Source organism: Callorhinus ursinus, unplaced genomic scaffold (assembly GCF_003265705.2).
Source record: "Callorhinus ursinus isolate GAN/ISIS: 27379988/994484 unplaced genomic scaffold, GSC_fseal_2.0 scaffold14, whole genome shotgun sequence".
Lineage (NCBI taxonomy): Eukaryota > Metazoa > Chordata > Mammalia > Carnivora > Otariidae > Callorhinus > Callorhinus ursinus.
In genome coordinates, this window is record NW_027397076.1 from 18,096,481 (window position 1) to 18,122,151 (window position 25,671).

A 25,671-nucleotide genomic window follows, 5' to 3' on the forward strand; every position below is an offset into this window, starting at 1 on the left:
CTGGGTGGCTCAGTTGGTTAAGCGACTGCCTTCGGCTCAGGTCATGATCCTGGAGTCCCAGGATCGAGTCCCGCATCGGGCTCCCTGCTCGGCAGGGAGTCTGCTTCTCCCTCTGACCCTATCCCCTCTGATGTGCTCTCTCTCTCTCATTCTCTCTCTCTCAAATAAATAAATAAAATCTTAAAAAAAAAAAAAGAATAATATTTGCCTTACCCCTTTGTTGGCACTAAGTATTATAAATAAATATAACATGAAATAAAATGTTACATGTGCATAGCAGTTCACTAAAGATGTTGGTTTCTGTTCGGTCTTTCTCAAACTTGTTAGTTTAAATAATAAGGGCAACATATTAAGCATGTGTTTAATTTCCATGAAGTTCAGCCTTTTAAACCCTGATTTCACCGAAAATATCTATGTCCCAATCCCAGGAATTTATGAATATGTTAGATTACATGGTAAATTGTGACCTCAAAATAAGGAGACTATCCTGGACTATCTGATGGGCCCAATGTAATTGCAAAGGTCACTGACTAGAGAAGAGGGAAGCAAATGAGTCAGAATCACAGAGATAGCATTCTGAGAAAGGTGGTGCCATTGCAGGCTGTGAGGGAGGAAGAGGGCTGTGAGCCCAGGTTACAAGAGCAGTCTCCTACAGGCTCCAGAGAAAAACACATTCCTGCCGATTACCTCAGCTTTTCACTTTCTACTTAATAGATACATGCAGTGTTTAAATATTATAGTATACAAATTAAAAAAAAAAAAATCTCTGCTAACACCTTGATTTTAGCCCAGTGACCTATTTTGGAATTCTGACTTCCAAATTGTAAGATAATAAATTTGTGATTTTTTTTCTTTTTTTTTTTTTTTTAGAGAAAGAAAGATTGCATGAACAGGGAAGGGGTGGGCTAAGAAAAGGCAGAGGGAGAGGAAGAGAATCTTAAGCAGGCTCCACACCCAGCATGGAGCCCCACAATGGGGCTTGATCTCACAACCCTAAGATCATGACCTGAGCCGAAATCAAAAGTCAGATGCTTAGACTATGTCACCCAGGCACCCCTAATTTGTGATTTTTTTTAAGCTATGAAGTTTGTGGTAATTTATTACAGCAGCAATATGAAACTATGTAGTAGAGTATTAAGGGAATATCCTTTGAAGTTAAATTACCTAGATTTAAATACTGGGTCAGCCATTATCTAGCTGTGTGACTTGGGAGTTACTCAGCTCTCCATGCTTCAGTTTTCTCATGTATAAAATAGGATAATAGGGCTTGTATAAGAATGAAACAAAGCACTTAAAACAGAGCCTGGCACAACCTGTTTTTAACAATGTTTGCTCTTTTTAATTATTGTTTTGTAATTATTATAAGGTCATTTGTTAAGATCAGCTATTTTACTCTTCCCACCTCCTATCCAGCTTTATCCACAAAGAATTTGAGAAGATGTTCAGAAAAGACAGATGAGGTCATTAACATAAGACAAATCCTGACTGCAGGAACAAAATAGAAATCTTATACTGAATGACCCCACCCTATTGTTATGGTTGGGCTCGTATCTCATAGAGAGACATGGACGCGTGTAACCAGAATGCACGAAAAACGACATGAGTCATTTGGAACAATGTACTATAAGGACGATGAGAACTATCAGCTAGATAGGACCAGGAACAAATTTCAGGGAGGTAGAGGTGATTAGAGTGGGCCTTAGGAAATTATCAGGATTTAAATAAGTAGAGAATGGAAAAGAAGGATATTTATAACAAAGAATCGGGCATAAGCAATAGGCCCTTACTATAGAATCCGTCAACTGAGCACCTGCTTGACATAGAGCTCAGCAAGCTTTCCCTTTTCCAAACAAAACTGCCCACATCACACTCCAGCCCACCTCTCAGATATCTTCCCAAATGTATGCTTAGTCATTCAGACTGACTCTCATTTAAATTCCTGTTCACTCTCCCCAGCTGTATATAAATATTTCCTCAGCTACAAGGCTTCCTGTTGAGTCCTGCTCCTCCTAGGCATGCTTGCCTTGAAAGATTGAATACTTGTCCACCTAGAGAAATCAATCAACTTTGCTGTATCCCTCAGCTCAGAAAAGTAGACTGCCTCAAACCTTGTAGTAAGTCCCTTCAGCCATAATTTTCCAACCCTTCAACTATAATTCTTATAAAAGAAGGGGCAACATCTTTCCAGACTTAGTAGTTGTGATAAAATATACTCCTCTCCAGATTGCTGAGATCTCCTTTTAAAATGTGAAAGAATGGCTTCTGAATGCAGAAACCTTGATCCTTTAAACTTTAAAAAAACTAACTATAATAAACTATGCCCAACATGTGGAATATGGAATATGATTTATCTACCTTCCAAAATATTAGGCCTTCTTCTTGGTAGTTGGATTAAGTATAGCCTCGCTTTCAGATAATTTCAGAGTGATCAGTCTGAGGTCTGTAATACATATAATAAGAAGATGTGAAATATTTAAACTTAGCCTCTAAATGAGCTAGCAGTGGTAGGTCTTAATGTTTATTTTACTCTTGCCAAGGAAAAAGGAACACACACACACAAAGGAGAGAGTAGTTTCAGAAGGTCCTGCCTGAAGCTTCACAATCAATTTATTTATTCAACAAATATTCCTTGAGCACTTACTTCAATAGAATTAGAACTACAAAAAGTAGAAAAATGGAAAACCATTCATCCTTACACACACACACACACACACACGCATACACGTCATGAACTCTCGATCTCATAGGGAGATAAAACTGTGAACAGTGAGAGCAGACAGGTGCAAGATCAGAGCTAGGACAAGTAGGGACAAGTATGGACATTGGAGAAAGGTACCTTTGAGGTACTAGGGAACCAAATTTTTTTTCAGAAGATGTAATAATTCACTATTTTTGTGGAAGGGGGATTTTTGGCCCTTCATATTTTCCCCTCTGCCCATAAGGAGGAGGGAACTCTATGCCCAAACTTCTGTCTTTCTTTAGCCATGTCTTGTCAACTTTATAAGAAAGGAGCTATTAACTTTATTAGTCAAATCCCAAAATACTCACTGGAACCTACTTTCTAGTGGGGCAGTTCCTGTGTTGTAAAGGGCCTGAGGCCACGTACTCGTAGCCTCTTCCTCCATTTCCTTCCCTTCACTTCCCGCTCCTGTGAGGTGAGCATGGAGACATAGCCGCTTTCATCCAAACAGCTATTCTGGTTCTTCAGATATTCTAGATTCCAGAAATGCAGTGGGAAACCCCTTTTATTCTTGACCTGAATCATATGCTATGTCACAGCTCACCAGAGATGATGGACAATGGGAACAATAGAGGGTACTTTCCTAGCAACCAAAATAATCATATTTCCCCATTTGCCCATAATTCCTTGTTCCCTCACTTTCTAATAGGGACCTTCAAGGAGGAGGATGAGTAGGTGTTTGGATTCAGAGACCAAAACCACCCAAAATCCCATTGTCAAAAACAGCTTGAGCTGAGTCTTAAACGGTAAGTGGGATTTTCTAAGCAAGGGGTAGGAGGTGGGGGGTGGGAGGTAGCTGGAACAGGCGGCATAAGGAGAGCATTTGAGAGCAGAGCAAACAGCATCAGCAAAATTGTGCTACAACCATAGAGTACATGGAAGAGAAGAAGAGATGGTAAAGCTCAGTAGGTCTGGGTGCAGGTCAAGAAAACCCTGATTGTCATGACAATATGTTTGGATTTTATTCTACAGGCTATAGGAAGCCAACTGAAGGACTTTAAGCCAAAGAATAGCGTACTAAAGTGGTCTCTTGGAAAAGTGTCTTCGAAGGTAGTATGGATAATCAAGAGGAGAAAATGAGAGCAGCTAGGAAATAATAGTGATAATCTAGGTAAAAGATAGCAGTTGTGCTAGCTATAGCTGAATGTTTGTGTCCCCCCAAAAGTCATGTGTTGGAGCCCCTAATGCCTAATGTGATGATATCTGGAGGTGAAGTCTTTACGAGGGAATTGAGTCATGAGGACGGAGTCTTCATGAATAGAATTAATGCTTTTATGAGAACAGACATGAGAGGGGCACCTGGGTGGCTCAGTCTTAAGCGTCTGCCTTCGGCTCAGGTCATGATCCCAGGGTCCTGGGATCGAGACCCGCGTCAGGTTCCCTGCTCGGCAGGAAGCCTGCTTCGCCCTCTCCCTCTCCCCCTGCTTGTGTTCCCTCTCTCATTGTCTCTCTCTGTCAAATAAATAAATAAAATCTTCTGTGTGAGGATATAGCAAGAAAATAACTGTTTGCAAGCCAGAAGGAGAGTTCTCACCAGGAACTAAATCAGCCAGCATCTTGATCTTGGACTTGCCAGCTTCTAGAACTGCGAGATAAATTTTTGTTGTTTAAGCTACCCAGTTGATGGTACTTGTTATAGCAGCCTGAGCCGACTAAGACAAGTGGCAAGGGAGGGAAGAATGTTTGAGTATCTGATATGTGATAGAGACCACTCACCTAGGTACTTCGTACCCATTCATTTTTTATTCCAACCAATAACTGTGAGGATAGATTTATGATCTCATTTTGTCGTAAAATGAGAGATCCAGGATTACAACAATCCAAACACCTCATTTCAACTCTTATTCTCTTTTCACACTGAACTGTCATTCATGACAGAGGGAATGAGAAAATAATATAGACAAAAGAGAAACTAGGAAGTCAAATAATGGAAAAACTAATTAGAGGTGGTGGAGAGCGAAGGATAAGAGAGAAGCCATTTGATACGCAATTGAGACAATAAAGTGAATGCACGTTCTCATGGAAAAAACAAGTGGAGATGCCCAGTGTAGTTGAATGTTCACATAAACACCAGCACAGAATGACATTGTCCAAGGAAAAGCAGACAGAATGAGATGAAAATAAAAACATATGCCTATTGGGGACCGCTCAGGAGACAGAAACTACACCAGTTGTTTGTTTGTTTGTTTAACAGAGAAAGGTTAATATAAGGATTCTTAAATTAGTATTGAAGAACTAAAAATGTTGAAATGGTAATGGTAATATGAACGTAGCAACAGCGCAGACAGCTACTAGCCCTAGGGCTGGAGAACAGGAGAAGTGGAGATTATTAAAACTTAGAAGCTTCAAGAAGGGGTCCTGAGGAACTGCTTCTCAGACCCCTGAGGAGGGGTGTGTTGAGTGTCCCCAAGATTACCCTCACCCTCGATCACTGGAAGGACTCACAGGCTCAGAAAAGCTGTTATACTCAGGGTTATGATTTATTAGAGCAAAATGATACAGATCAAAATCAGCAAAGGAAAAAGATGCATAGATGGAAGTCCCCAAGAAACTGGGCACGTTTCCAGGTGTCCCCTCTGAGTGGAGTCCGACCGATGCACTCAATTCTCCCAGAAATATGTGACATTAAAAGCCATCTGTGAAGTGTTGACAACTGGAGAAACTCACCCCAGCCATGGGGTTTTGGGGTTATTGATTATTGGGTTTTTATTGGGGGGGGAGGTGTCTTTGGTAGGTTGAATAATACTCGCTAAAGAGTTATGTCCAAGTCCTAATTCTTGGTACTTGTGAATGTGACCTTATTTGGAAATAGGGTCTTTGCAGATGTTACTAAATTGAGGCTCCCAAGATAATATCATATTGGAATTAGGATAGGTCCTACACTCAGGGACTGGTGTCATTCTAACAGAGGAGGAGGCACAGAGACAAGGGAAGAAGGCCATGTGAAGATGGAGGCAGAGATCGAAGTTATACTGCCACAAACTAAGGAATGCCAGGAACCACCAGGAGTTGGAAGAGATGAGGAAGAATTCTTCCCTAGGGCCTTTAGAGGGAGCATAGCCCTGTCAACACCTTGATTTCAGACTTTTGGCCTCCAGAACTGTGAGAGAGTCAATTTCTGTTGTTTTAAACCACCTGGTTTGTGGTAATTGTTTTCAACAGCCTCAGGAAACTAATACAGATTTTGGCACCAAGAAGTGGGGTGCTACTGTGCCAAATACCTAAGAATGTGGAAGTGGCTTTGGAGTATGGTAATGGATAAAGTCTGGAAGAATTTTGAGGTACATGATTTAAAGTAAACACTGCTTTGAAGAGAAAGTTGGTGGAAATAAGTATATTAAAGGTGATTCTATCGAGAATTCAGAAAGAAGTAAGGAGCATATAAAGCTTTTATCATGTTGAAAGAAAACATATGTGGTCATGAACATAATGTTGCTAGAAGTAGGAACATCAAAGTTGTTTCTGGTGAGATCTCAGAAGGAAAGGGGGAAACATGATGTTGGAAAATGGAGGAAAGGTGATTCTTGTTTACAAAGTGGCAAAAATATAGCTGACTTGTGTTCTTTTGTTATGTGAAGGGGGAACTGAGAAGCAAGGAACTTGGGTATTTAGCTGAGTAAATGTCCAACAAAGTGTTGAAGACACAGCCTGATTCCTCCTTGCTACTTACAGTAGAATGCAAGATGAGAAAGATAAATTGAGGAAGGAACTGCTAAGCAAAAAGGAACCAGCACTAGATTTGGAAAATTCTCATCCTGTCCAGATTGCACAAGATGCTAAAAAGTATCCTGGGAGACAGGACCAAGGGTGTGGCTGGACATACTTCTGCTTAAGAGATTAGATATGTGACTCAGGGATCCAGTCAACCAACTGAACAGAAGCCAGGAATAGAGATGGGGTCATCTAGGAAAGATCTGTCTAATGTTGTGGATCCTCTGCTACACCTGGGGGGATTTTGCGACAGGATTTTGAGAATCCCATATCACCCAAACACTTTCAGCTTGGAATGAAGGAAACAGAAATGAGATGAAAGGTTATCAGATTTCCAGAATTCTACAGGGGAAACAGGCTGATAAATCTGCTCAGTTGCAAACCTGTGCTATCCTTCAAGAAAATAATAGAATGAGTCGAAGGACAAGGCCACCATTGGTGAGGGGTGCTGCCATAGGCCTGAGAGCAGAGTTACCCTTTCCTGCACAAGGGGAAAGGGTTACTGCTGGTGTCTTTAAGTCAAAGAAGAGTTCCAGTTGATGTTAGAATCCCAAAGGGGCATATGTAGGCTATTGTGTTAGTTTCTATTACTGTGTAACAAATTTAGCAGCTTAGGGGCACCTGGGTGGCTCAGATGGTTAAGGCTCTGCCTTTGGCTCAGGTCGTGATCTCCGGGTCCTGGGATCGAGCCCCACGATGGGCTCCCAGCTCAGCAGGGAGTCTGCTTCTCCCTCTCCCTCTGCCTCTGCCTCTCCCCCTGCTTGTACTCTCTCTCTCTCAAATAGATAATAAATAAATCTTAAAAATCTTAAAAGATAATAAATAAATCTTATAAATCTTAAAAAAAAAAAAACAAATTTAGCAGCTTAAATCAGCACCCATTTATTAGCTTACATTTCTGTGGATCCAAAGTATCTGCTCAAAAAACTGAAAATGAGATATTGGCCAGTACTGCTGTCCCATCTGAGGGGACAGTTCAAGTTCAAGTTCACTGGTTGCTGATGGAAATCAGTTCCTTGCAGTCTGAGACCGTTCCCTGGCCCCTTGCTGGCTGTCATATCAACTTGAAGCCATTCTTAGCTCCAACAGACTGCCCTTATTCTTTGTCATGTGTCCACTTTCATCTGCAAAATCATAACAAAGAATCATTGTTGCATTGAATCTTTCCTAGTTTCTAATCTCTTTTGTCCAGGAAAGACCACATCCTTCTTTTTCAGAGGCTTCCCTGATTAAGCCAGGCCCACCAAGGATATTTTCCCTATCTCAAGCACAACTGATTGGGGGTCTTAAATACATTTTTAAAAGCCCTTCACAGCAGCACCTAGATTATTGTTTACTTGAATAACTGGGAGAAAATATGCGTACTTTAAGGGCTGGGAATTTAAAGGCCAACTTAAAATTCTGCCTTCCACACGAAAGTGTTAGAATAACTGCAAATGCTACTGTTTGAAGGAACCACCACCACTAAGTGAGGAAGGTAGATTGCTGGGAGACCCTGAGAAGCACAAGAAAACAGGAAGCAAGAAAGCAGAGGAATCAAACAGAAAAAAGGAGGCTTCCAACCAACCTGCCTCCAGCCTTCCAACCTCCCCAAGTACGCTCTATTAGCAAAGCCTACTGTGGATCCCCTGGCAAAGGGGCAAATAACTGTGGCTTGCAGTGTCCTGACCCCAGCAGGATAGAGTAGGGTAGGTTTGAAAGGCAAGAGTTTAATAGTGTAATAACTCCCAGATGGTACCCCAGGGAGCATCAGCATTATTGGTCAGGTTGGAGAGGCAATGCCAGACAGGAGGACAGGGTGTGCATGGGCTGGGTGTGAAAGGAATGTTCGTCACAGTGTCAATGCAACATTCAGAGAGCTAGAGCAAGAACCAAGGTGATTGGGGGAATCACTGTTCTGCAAACATAATCAAGACCCAGATGTGTTATTTTAACTATTTTTCTATTTCTAAAATGATCTGAAGTAACCCTAATTATCATATAAAAATGGAAATAATTTGATATGCTTTCCTTAGGTTTCCCACACAACTTCAGGGTAGAAGGATAACGTGTTAGTTGATGTTTCCATGTGAAACACTCAAAGGAGACTGACATCCTCTGACTAATCTGTACAAAACTAAAGGGGAATATAAAAAGTTGACAAAGATTAAAAGTCACTAGAAGCAGAAAGAGACATTCATTCCCAAATTCATGGAGCATACTTTTTTGGAGGATGACAAATTGCCTTTAATTTTTGTTATTTTATGTAACAGTTTAAGGCAATAGTTTTTGAAGTACAGACAAATTGTAATTTACAGAGGTTAATATACTTCCAGAAAACAATCAAAGCAGACAGAGGAGAGGTGAGAAAGAAATTGAGAGATCTGGGATTATATCTAGGGAAGAGTACCACCTTTTAACATTTCTACTTACTCAATTTTTTAATTATACGCTTAAACAACCTATAATAAAAGCACAAAAGTAAGAAAAAGCTTTGCAGAGCTTACTTGTAATTCCAGAAATTAAATTTTAAAATGTGCATATCTTGATGGTGTTACATTTACCTGGAGCTTAATGAATTCCTATTCTCAGGAACTTTTGGACACATGCAAGTAGAAACTCAAATTTATATCCACTTAATTCTCTTCTAAATTGAAGAAGAGATCATTTTATTAGGTAGCAATGCGATCTGTAATTATTTAATCTGCCTTGTTCAGGGTCAGGTGCTATGCGGGTTAAAACCCACCATTAGATAACTGATTAGGAAGAAAACTGTTAGAAGCAAAGTCAACAATGAAATCAGCAACAGACTAATTAATAATGTGATTAACATCCTAGATTTCTAGGAGATTGTTAGAAAATAAGAAATTAAAAATAACCATACTGCATCTCTGATCTGGTTGCCCCCATCAGCTTGCTTCCCTTTCCAATAGGAATTAAGCCCCGCCACAGTGGCATCCCTTCTCTTTCCAAATACACCACAGGGCTTTTGCATCTGCTGTTAAAATGCCTGGAACTCCCTTAATTCAGTGCTCTATGTAAATGTCACTTGTATGCATCGTGCTTGCTTGATAATCCTAGATAAAATAGTTGCCCCAGCCCCATGACTATGCCCACCATCATTCTTTATTGCTTCACAGGCTTTGTTTTTCTTCGCAGGGGTATTCACTCACCAACCGCACAGCACAGGTTTGTTTATTCATCTGTCTTTCTCTTCACTTTAGAATGAAAGGTCTGAGAGGGTAGAAATTTTTCATGTTTAGCTTATTGTTATATCCTTAGAACCTAAAACAATGACCCTGAGAAGCCTCTCCAAAAATATTTGTTGAAAATTGTCCTCCTAATCTCATCATTATTATTTTGGTCCATTTCAGTCTTTGTATTTCCCCAAGAACAAATTTAACATCTTGATGATTATAATGAGGATAGCTCACACTCATTAAGGTCTTGCCATGGACAAAGCACTGGGTGAAGTACTTTGTAAATCTCACTCCCTGTGAAGTCTCTGTCTCCATTGTATAGATAAGAAAACACTGTTTGCATGGACAAAGCACTGGTGAAGTACTTTGTAAATCTCACTCCCTGTGAAGTCTCTGTCTCCATTGTATAGATAAGAAAACACTGCCGGAGAGAGATAGATTCGCTTGCCCAGCATAATTCCAGCTTGCAGAAGACCAAGCCAGGATCTCCTTCTAGTTGTGTCTGGTTATCAACACTTACTTTGTACACTCTTGTCACTACGTTGAATTCTAAAATAAACATGCACAAATTCTGCCATTTTCATGTTACTTCAAGGCTGCATGCTACCCTACAGGTCTAAGTCTATATGGCACCTTTCTGTAATTTGAAAGGAGTACCCTCTAGGCAGACCAATTAGGAAAGGATGCCTCCACTGGGCAGCCCAGCCCTAGAAGTGGAAAATACCTCCGTGCAAAGGAAAAGTTTCATGGATGAATTTAGAGGTTATGATGCTAAGTGAAATAAGGCAAACAAAGACAGACAAATACCATATGATTTCACTTATACGTGGAATCTGAAAAAACAAAGCAAATGAACAAACAAAAAAACAGATTCATAAATCCAGAGAACAAACTGGTGGTTGCCAGAGGAGTGGGGGGTACGTGAAATATGTGAAGGGGATTTTTTTTAAAGATTTTATTTATTTATTTGAGAGAGAGAGTATGAGCAGAGGAGCAGAGGAAGAGGGAGAAGCAGGCTCCCGCTGAGCAGGGACCTGGGATCATGACCTGAGCCAAAGGTAGAAGCTCAACCCACTGAGCCACCTAGGCGCCCCAGTGAAGGGGATTAAGAGGTACAATATTCTAGTTATAAAATACATCAAGTCACAGGGATGAAAAGTACAGGATAGGGAATATAGTCAATAATACTGTAATAATATTTTATGGTAACAGACGGTTACTACACTTAATGCAGCAAGCATTGTGTAATGTGTAGAATTTGCCAAATCACTATATCATACACTCTGCTGTCCTATATTTACCTTTCTGTTTTTGTTGTTGTTGTTGTTTTGTTGTTTTCCTTGACCATCCTAAGCATGCTCCCACCTCAGGGCCTGTTCATTTGCTGCTCCCTTTGGTTGGGAAATTTCTTTCCACAGATATTCTTGTAACTCACTGGGCTCTGTACAAGTGCTGCTTCCCAAAGAAAACTCTGACTGTCCTCTGTAAAAGTAATAAAACAATTATTTTTTGTCTTATGCTGCTACATTTTCCTTCATATCAATCACTACTATTGACTTGATATTATATATCAAGTATGTATTTATTTTATTCTTTTGTGAGAGCCATCCCCAAATTGTTTTATAAATGAGGCCCCAGTTCCATAATTTGCTTTCTGAACTGAAGTCATCTTATCTATATGGTTGTCTGTGAAGGAATTTGGCCTTCGATTACTGCCAGTACATCATCTGTGTTGTAAGTTGACCTCAATTCTTTACTCATTAACCTAGGACAGCTGAAATAAAACAAATAATGGCCTTGTGATCATAAATGTAATACGTTTGAATATAAGATAGATATGTATCTATTGTAGAACATGCTTATATTAAATTTTAATATCAATATGGAAACAAAATTTTTTTTTGTAAAGATTGTATTTATTTGAGAGAGAGTGAGATAGAGAGAGAGCATGAGAGGGGGGAGGGTCAGAGGGAGAAGCAGACTCCCTGCTGAGCAGGGAGCCCGATGCGGGACTCAGTCCCGGGACTCCAGGATCATGACCTGAGACAAAAGCAGCCGCTTAACCGACTGAGCCACCCAGGTGCCCCGAAACAAAAAACTTTAAGATGCTAATCAATAAGTTTTGAAACCTCTACTCCTTCAGTCTCTCAACAAAAATGTAGAATGAAGAATGAGAAAACAAATGACTAGAACATAGTAAGTGAACAATAAATGTGAATCCTTGACTTTGTTCTCTATAGACCCATATGCCCACCCACACATGTCATAATATATACTTACATTTCATTTATCATAGATTATATTTCAAGAAAGTTTGGCTCTTTTGCATCAGTGATTACAAACTATGATTAAAATAAATGAATAAAAACAGAAATGTCAGTAAGCTCTTTTTATTTCTTAGTATTTATACTAAAGTAACCAATTCTATAATTTTCAATTAGGCAACTGCTAACATCTTTAATTTACTGCTTCTAGGTTTTTCGAGTGAGAACACAAAACTAGGTCATTTGGAATCTCATGAAATCCATTTTTTATTTCTTATAGTGGAAGGCCTTTAAATTTCATTTGAAGTAAATTAAAAGCTAGAAAAATATCTGACAAATAATTTTCTGCATAGCATATATTTATATACAGTGTACTTAAAAAGATAAAAACTCACATTTTTCACAATTTTATAACTATGACAAAGGTGATCAGAATCTTTTTTTTTTCTTTTTTAGATATAATGTAGCCCTTTCTTAGGGTTTCAAATTATAGAAAAAAATATGCAGAATTAAAAACATTTGAGAAAATTTCTGGAAAAATAGCAAGTATTCTTCAAGAGCTCAAAAATGTTTTGCAGCTGGTGATAGACATTTAAATGATATTATTTATCACATATTTCCTGTAATCAAAATCTCTTTGATTAGATGATTCTGAAATAAATGCCAATTAGTCAATACTTCCATGATCTTTTAATTATTAAGAGCTAAAATGAATTTATGACCTCTGGTGCATCTAGTATACTTTATAATTTTCTGTACTTTTTCTGTAATTCTAATGCATTTCTGTAATTCTCATGCATTTATAAACATGAATTATAAAGAGGTAACTTGGGGGAAAAGAAAAGAGATAAAGGGAAAGAAGCAAGGTTCATAGTAGAATATAATTACCAAATCTTCATTTACTTCTTAGATTAAAATTTATTCTCCTGCCTTCAGTTATTACACCAAATCTCTATGAGAATTTTCCCTTTGCACATGAAGTAGATATCCATATTATAGTATTGCTCATGTCATGAATAGTAAAGCCAAACTTAGAAATTCTGTCTTGGTAGACCAGAGTTGAAATCTATTATAGCAAATATTGTACAGGAGCTGAGACAAATACCTACAGATTAAAATAGAAGGTCTTGGACTCTGTACTGCAGATATAAGTCAAACCAGATATTTATCTCTTCTTTAGCAAGAATAATACAACCTTTTGTTTCTGAATGAAAAGGTAAATTACAACTGCATTCCAATCCTCTAGACAGCCATTAAATAAACATCTTATTTTAATGATTGAGGATTATACATGCGTTATATTTAATATATCTTATATGTCATATATATTACTTCTTTTACATATATGCATTATATAGTTACTATATATTAAATTTCTATAATGTGAGATACTCAAAAACACAATGGTTTAAAAATGACAGATACTTATTTCTCTCTCACATGGTAGTCCAGAGATGTGCAGAGCTGTCAGAGTAGCTTAGTTCCACAGGGTTATTCAGGGACACAGCCCCTCTATCTTGTGGCTCCACCGTCATCATGGACATTGTCTTTACTTGCAAAGTGGAAACTGACCACCTCCACATTTCCATTCTACCCTATGGGAAAGGAGAAAAGAAGGTCAAGGAGAAAAGCTCCATCTCCTTTAAGCAGATTCACTAGGAGTTGTAGGCATCACTTACACATGCACATACTAAATGCTGTCACAAGTCTCACCTAGTTGCAAAGCAGACTAGGAAATGTCTGTAGCTGGGTGACCATGTGTCTGTTACAACTCACACAATCCTATTATTAAATGGAGAATGCAGACTGTTGATCTGTCTACTATATACAAAAGCATATAGTATATATAAACATGTACATATATATACACATATATATTCTATACATGTATAATTCCATTAACATGAAATATATGAGTGTATATATACAGAGAATATACATATGTATATGTATGTACAAGTATTTGTGTACATATATATGTATGTGTAGATGTGTACATATACATGTGTATGTATATACATACATATATCCCAGATCAAACTCAAAATCAGCCAGTAAGATGCAATAAAACCTTCAACTACTTAGAAAAATATAACCAGCTTTGAATAAAAAGCCATACATTCTATACTAAATGCAGAAAGTATGGATTTCATTCTAAAAACATGTCTTAAAGTCTTAAATTGCAAGTAAGAAAGGTTGAGAGGTAGGACATAAAATCCATGAGGGGCCAAACATATTCTACACCATTCATTCGAGCTGCCTTTCATTGAGCTGCATGGTAGGGGGAAGAGCTTTGAATTTTTTCTTATTGAAGCATGTAACACCAACACTGGGATTTTGTGAGGGTTAATTAGAACTTATCTACAAAATACATGAATATATATATAAAGTGTATTTATCTAACACAATGCCTGTCATACGCCAGGTATCTTATAAATTATAAAGACTATCACATGTGTTACTTTAAACAAGCATTTATTTAAGAATTGCATTACCAGTCATTGGTATTTAGTGATGAAGCACAGACAAACTGAACATCTCAGTACTCAAGGAGAACTCAGATCATTTAGGGATACTACAACTTTAAGGATAAAGCTAATCAGGAAGACAAATAATTTTAATAACATGTAATAAAAATGGCAATAAATTTAAACTCATGATGACATGTGGTCTCAAAGTTTCCCATTCATAAAAATTGTGTTTGTGTGTGTGTGGAGGGGGGCTGTGGGAGGATGTGTAAATTCCACTGACTCTATCAGTACTATACTTTTAAAATACTTATTTGAATTTTTTTATTTTTACATTTATAATGAGAAAGTAGAAGTACTAATATTAGTAGTAATAGAGTCAAAGATTAAAATTATCAAGCAAATGATCAAGATCACTAAATTTAGCCTTAATCAGATACTCATTGTGCCATATTAGTTCACTCTGTGCTAACTATAAAAGAAAATAACAAATTTAAAAATACATATTAAGGGGCACCTAGGTGGCTCAGTCAGTTAAGCGTCAGCCTCTTGATTTCGGCTCAGGTCATAATCTCAGGGTTGTAAGATTAAGCCCCATGTCAGGCTCTGTGCTGGGCATGGAGCCTGCTTAAGATTCTCTCCTTCTCCCTCCACCCCTCCCCTTATACTAATAATAATACATAAACTAATAATATACATATACTAATAATATATGTATTAAATGCTGGATATACAGCATCAAAAATAGTGGCTAAAACATGAGTTCTCACAGTGAAGGACAAACAGATGTGGTCCCAAAATGGAAGGGTCCTAATGGAGAAAATATAGAAAAAGTAAATTTATAGAAATCAGCATTAAAATATTCCTACTATACAAATTAAAAAGAAAGTTCTTTTTAATTTTAATCTTTAATTTAATAGAAATACAGCATATGACGAATGCTCTATACCAAGAAGTAAAATTCAACATTCCCTGCCCAGATTTTTAGAAGTTAATAAACTGCTCTTGAATCAGCATCAAAATCACCTGCTCTATCTCCTGCAAAAGTTCCTTCTAAATTCCTTGCAAAATCATCATCAGCAAATCTTGCTGCCATACATTAAAATCAGTTTCTTCTGTCTACTAAGAAAGCTAAGAGAAGTAAATTTAGCTCTAAGAAAGTTTTCAAGAAAGCTAAAAGAACTATACCTTGTGGCCCAAACCACAGGGTAAAAAGTTGTTTTTGACAGTGATTTTCATTGTGTATATTCAACTTTTAGTCTAACTTATTATATTAAAATTATATAATACTCCGTATTTAACCAACCCTGATCACAATAACCAGGTATTTTACTGTATAGCTATTGGGAAATGGAAGTGTTCTTACTTTTCAATTCTTGTATATTTTACTTTTATTGATACTTTTTACATTAAAGAAGTAAATGTTTTTTATGAATGTAAATAAGTATATCCATGTTTTCAATGAAAAGTTATTGAGTTCTAGGTGAACCAGCATTAGATACTAACTAGCATTAGACCCGAGGGGTTGAGGGATGAATCTTACATAGTTCCAGGTTTCAAGGAGTTAAGAATGGTGGTGTGAGATAATCAAGAAACAATAAAACTTAGAATAAGGAGAACTGACATCTACATGGCTGAGGAGTCCAGCTCCAGGCCAAAATCCTGTGTGCCTGGGGGTAAGCTGCCCTCTGGACACCAGACTTTGATACAGGGACCTTGCCTTGCAGTCTCTAGATGGGAGTTGTAGTCAAGAATTCAGGCTCTGTGGATAGCTGCATTCCTGGCCCAGGAGACTCCATCCCATGGCCTACTTAATTTGAGGCACTTACAGCCAACTCTTTAGATGTCTCTACTGAGACCACCTTATTTGGGGGCCTTCAAGAACACTTTTCTTCACTGACTCAGTCTTAAGTACTTCCCTTCCCTCTTTCCATGCTCCCTCCTCAGTGAAATGACCCTCTCCTGCCCCTCTCTCTGTTCTGTTACTTCTGACCCTTACTCCATCTGACACTGTTCTGTGTGAGAAAACAAAAGGGAACTGCCATTTTTAGTCTCTTGCTTGTACTATCACAATTCGGTGATTACAGTTTTGTTTGTGACTTTCATTTTGGCTGTCTTAACCAACCACCTAAACAGCTGGCAACTCAGCTCTCTTCGGCTCAGCTCTTGACAGCTTGATGCTTTGTTTTCTGCAGACCCTTTACATGTGTTAAGGAATCTCATCTTTACAACCACAACAGAGAAGTAAATTAGGCACAGCAAGATTAAGTGGCTCCCCGGAGATCACCCAGCCCAACTGACAAGAGTCTGAGCCAGGGTAGAATTTCAAGCAGGTGGGCTCCAGGGCCAGCACTCTAAACGGTTAAGCTCCACAATGGACAGCCATTCAAGAGAGTGATGGGGGCCATTAAGAAAATATAACAAGAAGCAAGCAACATTACAGAGAGTGGCCAAGGAAGGGCTCTCTGAGTATGTGACTTTTGACTAACACATGGATAACATGAATAAACTCAGGCTGAAAAGGTGAGCAGTAGGTGTTACATGCAACTAACGAATCAGTGAACACTGCAAAAACTAATGACGTACTATACAGTGGCTAACTGAACATAAAAAAAAAAAAAAGATGGGGAGAAGAATGTTCCAGGCTGAGGGAAGTACAAAAAGCCTTAAAGCCAGAGGAGTCCTGGTGTGCTCCAGATTTTGAAAGGAGGCAGGTGTGGCTGGAGCCTGGGTGCAGGCAGTTGGGGTTGGAGACAAATTGGGAGGGATGGGAGTTCAGGGATAATAGAGGACCCTGACGGTCATGGTGAAGGCTTTGATTTTATTCTAAGTGTAGTGGGAAGCTGTCGGTGAGTTTAAACAAAGGATGCCATGAGATGATAGAATCTATTTTTTTAAAAGATTGTACTGCCTGCTGTGAGGAAATAGATTGAATAGAGAAAAATTAGAAATAGGGACATCAATGCAATTAAGAAGAGGAGAAAAGAACCTGTACATGTAAGGCAGCAGAAATGCAATGTGCAAAGGCAAAAAGCTGAGAAAAAGTATGTGGAATTGAAGGATGCACAAGTCCTAAGCAATGGCTAAATTACTGAGTGCAAGTTGGTGAGTGACAAGTGGGCAGCCTGAGAAATTCATTAGCATCCATCTAAAACTTCCCCAGTCCTCTATAAAGAGCCTGGAATACAAACAGTGGAGGCCCACTGATATTTAAAAGAAAAGTAAAAGTTTCTCATTCACCAAATCAAATCTACCTCTAAGAAAGGGACAGAAAATGAGACTATACAGGCAAAGGGTAGATCATACCCCTCAGTCCTCAGAGCCATCCTGCAGGTAACTCCTTATAAATCAGACATCATCCCTTGCCCAGAACATCTGAAGGTACCCAAGACCATAAACTGGCAGGTCTCCTCCACCCAGGTAACCAACTAATCCTGACTTGGCCTGGCAGGATATTAAATGTAGGTGGAGTGTGTCATGTACCCAGTTACCCTTAAACTGAGAGTCTGGCTTTCCTAAGGCATACTTTGCACTCTTGTGCCTATGAACTTTCGTAAATTCATTCCTAATCCCTACCGTGTTTGTATAGACCCTATGATAAGGTCTCTGTCTTGATTTCCCAATTACATTTGCTTCTTCTACCAGGATAGAAGTCTTGTTGCAGACTCCAGATAGCAAGGAAAAATTCTGGTCCCTGACCTCCCTCTCAGGGGTGCTAAATTCTGCAGATAAATATCCCCATTTTGTTGGAAGCCCTGATTTAAAAACCACTATGAAATCACAGTGCTATTCCTGACGGCAAGTGTTTATTCACTGTCTGGATACTCTAGTTACTTTGTACTGTTCAGCCCCAGGTCAGTCTCTTTAAACAGCCTTATATACCTGTGAGCATCCCTACATTCCCTCTCTCCCCGTGACCTACCTGTGAGTGCCAGCATTTTAAACAGCCACTTTTCTTAATCCATTACATTAACCTGATAGCTTTTGAAAAACAAGGTTCTAAAGAAGGTCAAATCCCTTATCCTTTAACCAAGAACTCATTCCATTTCCTAGACAGTTTATGACTTTTAGATACCACAGACCTTATTACTGCTGACTAGTTTATGTTGACATACTTTAAAATGATATCTCCAACTAAATTTAAAAAAAAAATCAGAAAAATTCCAGTTGAGGAACATTTTATAAAATACCTGACCGGTACTCTTCAAAAGTATCAAGATCATTAAAAATAAGGTAAATCTTAGAAACTGCTCGCAACCAAGAGGATCCTAAGGAGTCATGACAACTAAATGTAATGTAGTATCTTGGATGGGATTCTGGAACAGAAAAATGACATTAGGGAAAAACTGAGGAAATGTGAATAAAAGATGGACTTTAGCTAATAATAATTATCAATATTGGTTCATTAGGACACATGTACTATACTAATATCAAATATTAATAGAACTAGACACAGGTTTTATAGGAACTCTGTACTAGCTTTGCAATAATTCTGTAAATCTAAACCTGTTTTGAAATTAAAAGTTATTGAAAAATAAGCAACAGAATATGATATATTTGGCAAAATGTATGTTGCTTTATTCCAGAAATTATGCTCCTTGCCATAACTTTTCAGGTCTCCTTTATTTTTTTAATTAAATTCAACTCTCTTATGTAAAGATACGTAAAGATCTTTCTTTTTTCCTGAGCATATTGATGAGGTTATTTCAGGTCAGGTTATCTATAAATATTAGGAATGGCTTCATTTGGAGTTGAAAGGAGAAGCTTCTTTTGGAGTTGAAAGAACACTTAAAATCATTTTTAGTTAATCCTGAAGTTTCTGATTCTTCCTTTTGTATATTGATTTGCATGAGCAGAAGCAAATCTTGAATGCTTTATAAAGGTTTCATTATGCTTCCTTTCTCTGTCTTCAAAATGCATCGTCTCGATTGACCCATTTTCCATCATCTAAACACTGATAGAAGATAATGCCCTCATATTCAGCAGTAATGATAATGGTGCACATGGCTGAATTAGGAAAAATAGAAGCTCCACCACTTAGTAGCTTTTTGACCTGAATAAGCTCTGCCACCTAGTTTCCTTCATCTTTAAAACACAAATAAGCTAATAAATATGGTAAGGATTAAATGAGATACTGCATTTAAAATTGCTTAGCATAGGACCTACCATATAAAAGGTCTCAATAAATAGTAGCTATTGTTTTTAGGGCTGTGGTCTCCTATGAACCTGTGTGTGATTGAGAAGGCAAACCACCTGTGGTGAAGCCGGAACCATAGGTCTGCCAAGGGCCAGATCCTCCTAAGACTGGGAGAGCAGCGTGAAAAAAAACAGAGAAAAGGCTATATAGTGATAAGGGAATTTCGAAAAAGTGAAGGAAATGGATGGAAGGGTAGAGCATCCTGGCTTTTCCTATGCTTTTATAATGTCTCTGCAATGCACAATGACTATGACCAGGTCATTACCTCTTCCTATGTGTAAAAAGGTCACCAAAGTTGTGGTTTTGAATTTTAGACAATTTAATTATTGTTGAAGACCACCCCAACCTCTGGGGGAAACACAAAGAAAGGAGAAAGAAAATGTTATTATCCTACCGACACTTACCTCTGCAGATTACACAAAAAAAATAAGTATTATATAGTATTAGTAAATAAGTATTTGTTGAATAAATTTATCCTCATGAGGCAGAAAAAAGCTGGGGCTTTTTTCTTTTTTATTGAATAGTGTAGATGTGACAGTCACTTTATATACCTTGTTTAAGTTCACTACAAACCAATGAGATAGATTTGCATTACCTCATTTTAGAGAGATTAAAAACAAGAAATTCTGTAGCATGACCACTTAACTAGGAAAAGTGATTGGATGCCAGGTCTGTAATCCAGATAAATATTGGAGTATTTATTCCTTTTGCAGGCACTAGAGGCACAATAGTGCAGAAGATATAACCCCTGACCTCAAGGAGCAGCCAGTGCAGTGGGGAATACTGGCAGGCGAGTGCAGCACGGGTTCTGTGGGATCACACAGCAGAGGTCCTAACCCAGAGATAAATAGTATTCATGGCTCACATCACTTAGCAAAGCATGTTTCCCACTTGGTTCAGATACGTGAAATTCTTGACAGCGGTTATTGCATCTTATCCTCGAGTCATGCTGCAGTCCAGGTAGTGGTTTAGTACATCTACCTTAGAGAGAGAGTATGTGGGCTGTACCTAAGCAGTTTCTTAATGCCAGGTCAGATATGCTGTGTCTTGGTTTTCTCATCTATGAAGGAGGGATGCTAATAATCACACTACCTCATAGGAAGGTATCTTTAGGAGGCTCTACTTGGAATAGTACCTGTCATTTAAGTACCCAAATATAAATATGTGCTTGACTCCTTACTCCTCACAGTTAGCACCATGCCTTGCAATGGTAGGCACGCAGTTAATGTTTTTAAATTCAATGTAGAGGTTGTGGAAGCTTTTGATATATTTTAGACACTCTGTAAATAAATTCAGATATAATAGGGTAAAAAACCAATATGGCATAAAGTGATTCAAAACAGCAAATACATACATACATACATACCTACTGTCTTCTACCAGAGCCAGCAGGTGGCTGTGAATATTTAGACAACTGTCAAAGGTATATACATGGCAGGATTTTATCATGATGCTGTCAACCAGTCTTCTTTTGATTTCTTTATATTTCCATTCCTTCTGTTACCTCTGCCAACACCATTTTACCTTCTCCTCAACTTTTAGAGTTATCTAGAAAATTATCTGTCTGCTGGGTAGGGAATGGAGTGAGTCATAGTTGTTGGCCTCCACTGAGCCAGATCATTGTCTTTGGATGCATACAAAAAGTTCCAGACCCGCTAATTGTCTCTTAACTTCTCCATGAAATAGATCCTTTAATTCTGACTTTCCTGATATGCACTGCAATAGAAGGGATTAAGAGAAGTGAAGCATACTATGTGAAATAGTATTGAGATAAGACCCATCTGAATTGTGTAGTTTCATTAGAATAGCAAGTGACAGAGATTCTTAGAGATTATTTATTTACAAGGTTACTTATACTTACCAGATTAATTACAAATTACTTACAAAATTAATTTCCAAACCTCCTTATTCTAATAAGAGAAGAAGAAACCAGAAAACATGTTCACATCATCACTGTGATAACAATTCAGAATTTTCTGAAATGAACCTAGACGTAATAACAATAGCAGAAATTAATAAATAATATTTTTAAAGAAAAAAAATGCTTTCTTTTTCTAGCATGACCCAAACTCTAATTTCATGTCTGAAGCTCATAAAACTAATCATAATGAATTCATTTAGCATGATTATGGGGTACAGTACAGCTCTTCAGATGGAATTTTGTTCTATTGTAATTTTGTTCCAGAGCACTATATCATTAAACTGAAATATTAATGATATTTTTATTATAACTGTCAAGAAAATTATGGACAGGATTCCAAAAACATGAAAGCTTGGAATTGTTTTAGAAACCTACATTTTTTTAAAAATGTACTGTTCAAAGACATTCAGCTTCTTAAGAAAATAATGTATAACAACTCTCATTTATCATAGGTATTTATTATTCTAAAATTACACAAATACTCAGCTGAGCCAAAGAGTAGCAGTAAAATAATTAAATGAAAGATTAATTAGAATAGACTATTTACCTTTAGAACAATTCTAAAGGAACTCAGTGTGTTGGTGTTCATTTTAGTTAGAATTTTCACTTCTTTTAAAAAAGCAATACTTTTTTCACAACTGTATCTGCCCTGAGAAAAAAGATACTTTCAAATCACAGTTCTTTGGGGGATATTAAAGTAGTGTTTTTGGCTCCCAAAATGACTATGTATAACCTAAACCACGAAAATGTGTCTTGTTTTAAATTCCCATGGACAAAATTAGTATGAGTCCTGAACCACTGTTTCCTGTGGAAAATACTAGCCCACTGCTGGGAATAAGTTTTCCCCTAAAAATCTGCTGTTATTATAGAACAGTTTTGACAACAGTACTGCTAGTAGTAAAGGATTTTGGGGTTTCATTTGCTTATTATTATGTACCTCTACAAAGCTCTGTAAACTATTGTCATCTTAGATTTTGAATAAAATTTATTTAAGAATACATTTCAATAAGAACAGTCTAAGGAAAGTTTGTGGCAAATATTTCTTTCTTTTTGTATTTCTTTTGTCTTTCTTTCTAACAGTAAAACTAATAGATTAATGCAGTTAGGTAAGTTCAGGAAGTAGGCCTTCATGATTAAAGAAGCTTCTCTGTGGGAAAGAAAGTAAATGTAGAACTTAGAAAAAAAAACATACTTGTCAATAAAGTCAAACTTTGTTAACTTAAATATTCTTTACTTACCTTGGGTTCTTTTATTTGAAAGAACAAAAGTCCAGAATATAATTGGAATCAGTAGGAGAAAAATTAAGTACATTAGTTGGCCAAAATTATTTTATTTAATTTCACATACCGTATTCAAAGGACTTTGATCATAACATTCTTCACTCCATTTTCAAACATACATCAAATTGTCTTGGTTCCCATCTCCAAGCTATGGAGAAGCCAAAAGGTGGTTGGTGACAGCCTTCCTGTTGCCCAGGGTTGTAGAAAAGAGAAAAACTACAAAATAACAAATCCAAAACTTAAAAAAAAAAAAAGGCCAATGGAGGATCCAATTATTGTCAACCTGCTTAGTTCATGAGAATATCAATCTTCTATTGAATTGTATAATATGATATCAGAATATTGTCAAAACTTTTGCTCAGTATCTCAATTGAAGAATATATGAGGTGATATCCTGAGATAGTTGAATAAGTTTCTATATTACTTGACCCTATTAAAGGTAACACTTCAAGTCCCAGACAAAATAGTTTTTAAAATATGACCTAGAAGCACCATAGAGGGGTACAAAACAGGCAGACTCTGGAGGGAAAAACCCAGTTACCTGACTGCCCAATGAACTATGCATGCACAAGACAGATTGCAAGCAGTCTAACTAAAGTTTTGTTTTTAACGAACTGAGATTTGAGTTGTCATCTACAAAATAAAGTTTGTAGTTTGGGACCTAACAAGCTAATTGCCCACTGAGACAAAAACCTCAATACCGTGTGGATGAATATATAACAAAATCCAAAGTCCCCATAGAAGTCACAATGACTATGCATAATCTAAAATTAATCGACATCAGATTATGTAGGGAAGTATGATCCATTCTCAAAAAGAAAGATAACCCTGAGATGATCCACATTTTGGAATTATCAGGCAATGTATTTCAGACAGCCTTATAACTATGTTCCATGAAGTAAAGAAAATATGCTTATAATGAAGAAATCTCTGCAGAGTAAAAGAAAAAAATATTAAAAGTGGAAACTGTAGAATTGAAAAACAGTAACAGAAATAAAATATTAACTGGATCAAATTAATAACAGAATGAAGATGACAGAAGAAAGAGTTAGTGAATATGAAGATATGTTAATAGAAAATGTTCAACCCAAAGAGTATAGAAACATTTAAAAAAAGAAAATTAGAGAACCTCAGTGATTGTGAGATATTAACTGATGATCTAATACATGTGTAATTGGAGTCACAGAAGAAAAAGAATGTGACAGAACAAATATTTGAAGATAGAACAACTAAAATTTTTCCAAATTGGGGGAGAAACAGATTTACAGATTAAGAAATTCAACAAATCACAATCAGGAAAAATAAAAGAAAACTATGCCCCAGCATAAGATTATCAACCTGCTGAAAACTAGAGGCAAAGAGAACATCTTGAAAGTCACCAGAGAGGGCGCCTGGGTGGCTCAGTTGGTTAAGCAACTGCCTTCGGCTCAGGTCATGATCCTGGAGTCCCGGATCGAGTCCCACATCAGGCTCCCTGCTCAGCAGGGAGTCTGCTTCTCCCTCTGACCCTCTTCCCTCTCGTGCTCTCTATCTCTCATTCTCTCTCTCTCTCAAATAAATAAATAAAATCTTAAAAAAAAAAAGTCACCAGAGAAAAATAACACCCTACATGCAGAGAAACAGCTATTTGAAAATTTCCTGACTTCTTATAAAAAACTGTGGAGGCCAGAAGAAAGTGAAATAAACATCTTTAAAGTGATAAATAGGGAAAAAAATGACAATCCAAAATTCTTTATTAAGTGATAATATTTTTTAAGAATGACAGTAAACAAAGGCATTTTCATATTAAAGTAAGCACACACACACACACACACAAAGAGTGACAGTGACCAGCAAACTTGTGCTATAGAAAATGTTAAAAATTCCATGCTTGAAAGAGAATTATGGACATTTGGATCATCAGGAAGGAATGAAGAACATCAGAAGTGCTAAATGTCTGCAAAATAGAAAAGAATATTTTTCTTTTAACTTCTTTAACATACGTGGAGCTATTTAAAGTAAAATAATAAAAATTATTTTGTGTAATAAATAATGCATGCAGGATAGCTATAACATAAATAGGGGTGGGAGAAAATGGTCCCTTAAGACTGCAACTTTTTGGGGCGCCTAGGTGGCTCAGTTGGTTAAGCATCTGCCTTTGGCTCAGGCCATGATCCCAGAGTCCTGGTATTGAGCCCCGTGTCGGGATCCCCGCTCAGCAGGGAGTCAGCCTCTCCCTCTCCCTCTGCCCCTCCCCCCTGCTCATGCTCTCTCTCCCTCAAATAAAATAGATAAATAGACATTTTCTCTTAAAAAAAGACTGCAAATTTTCTACATTTCTTCCCAAAGCGTTACAATTATTAACTCTAAGTAGATTATAAAAACTTTATATGTTTTAACCCTTAGAGCAACCACTAAAATAAATAACAAGTAGTTATAGCTAAACAAAATGATAAATATATTAAAGTGGAATTCTTAAAACAACAAAGCAGCAAAGGTACAGATGGACTTTAAACAGACCTAAATCAAATTATATCAGTAATTGCATGAAATTGATTATGGAATAAGAACCCTAAATTTTGGGGGCACCTGAGTGGCTTAGTTGGTTAAGGATCTGCCTTTAGCTCAGGTCATGATCCCAGAGTCGTGAGATCGAGCCCCGCATCAGGCTTCCTGCTTAATGGGGAAGTCTACCTCTCCCTCTCCATCCTCCTCTCTCCTCCGCTCATATTCTCTCTCTCTCTCTCTCAAGTAAATAAAATCTTAAAAAAAAAAAAAAAAGAACACTAAATTTTTCAAAATAAATTTTGGAAAACAAAGAGGACATGAAATAAAATAATAGGTTTTTAAATATTTCAAATAAAAATAGAAAAAATATGTATTAATTTTGGCACTCAAAGCAGCCCTTTTATATCTCTAAGAATTTGAGAAT

General features: G+C 37.4%; 1 long non-coding RNA gene across 3 annotated transcripts in view; it reads left to right on the forward strand.

Annotated features, from left to right (window-relative positions):
• Positions 1-25,671, forward strand: part of LOC141374094 (uncharacterized) — a 78,761-nt gene that overhangs the window by 29,286 nt on the left and 23,804 nt on the right. For 2 of the 3 annotated variants that reach the window (XR_012380665.1, XR_012380663.1), the window contains one exon: positions 3,390-3,486. The exons of the other annotated variant lie outside the window; for it this stretch is intronic. This is a non-coding gene — a long non-coding RNA (uncharacterized lncRNA). The remainder of the gene's footprint in view (positions 1-3,389; positions 3,487-25,671) is intronic. 3 annotated transcript variants of the gene reach the window in all.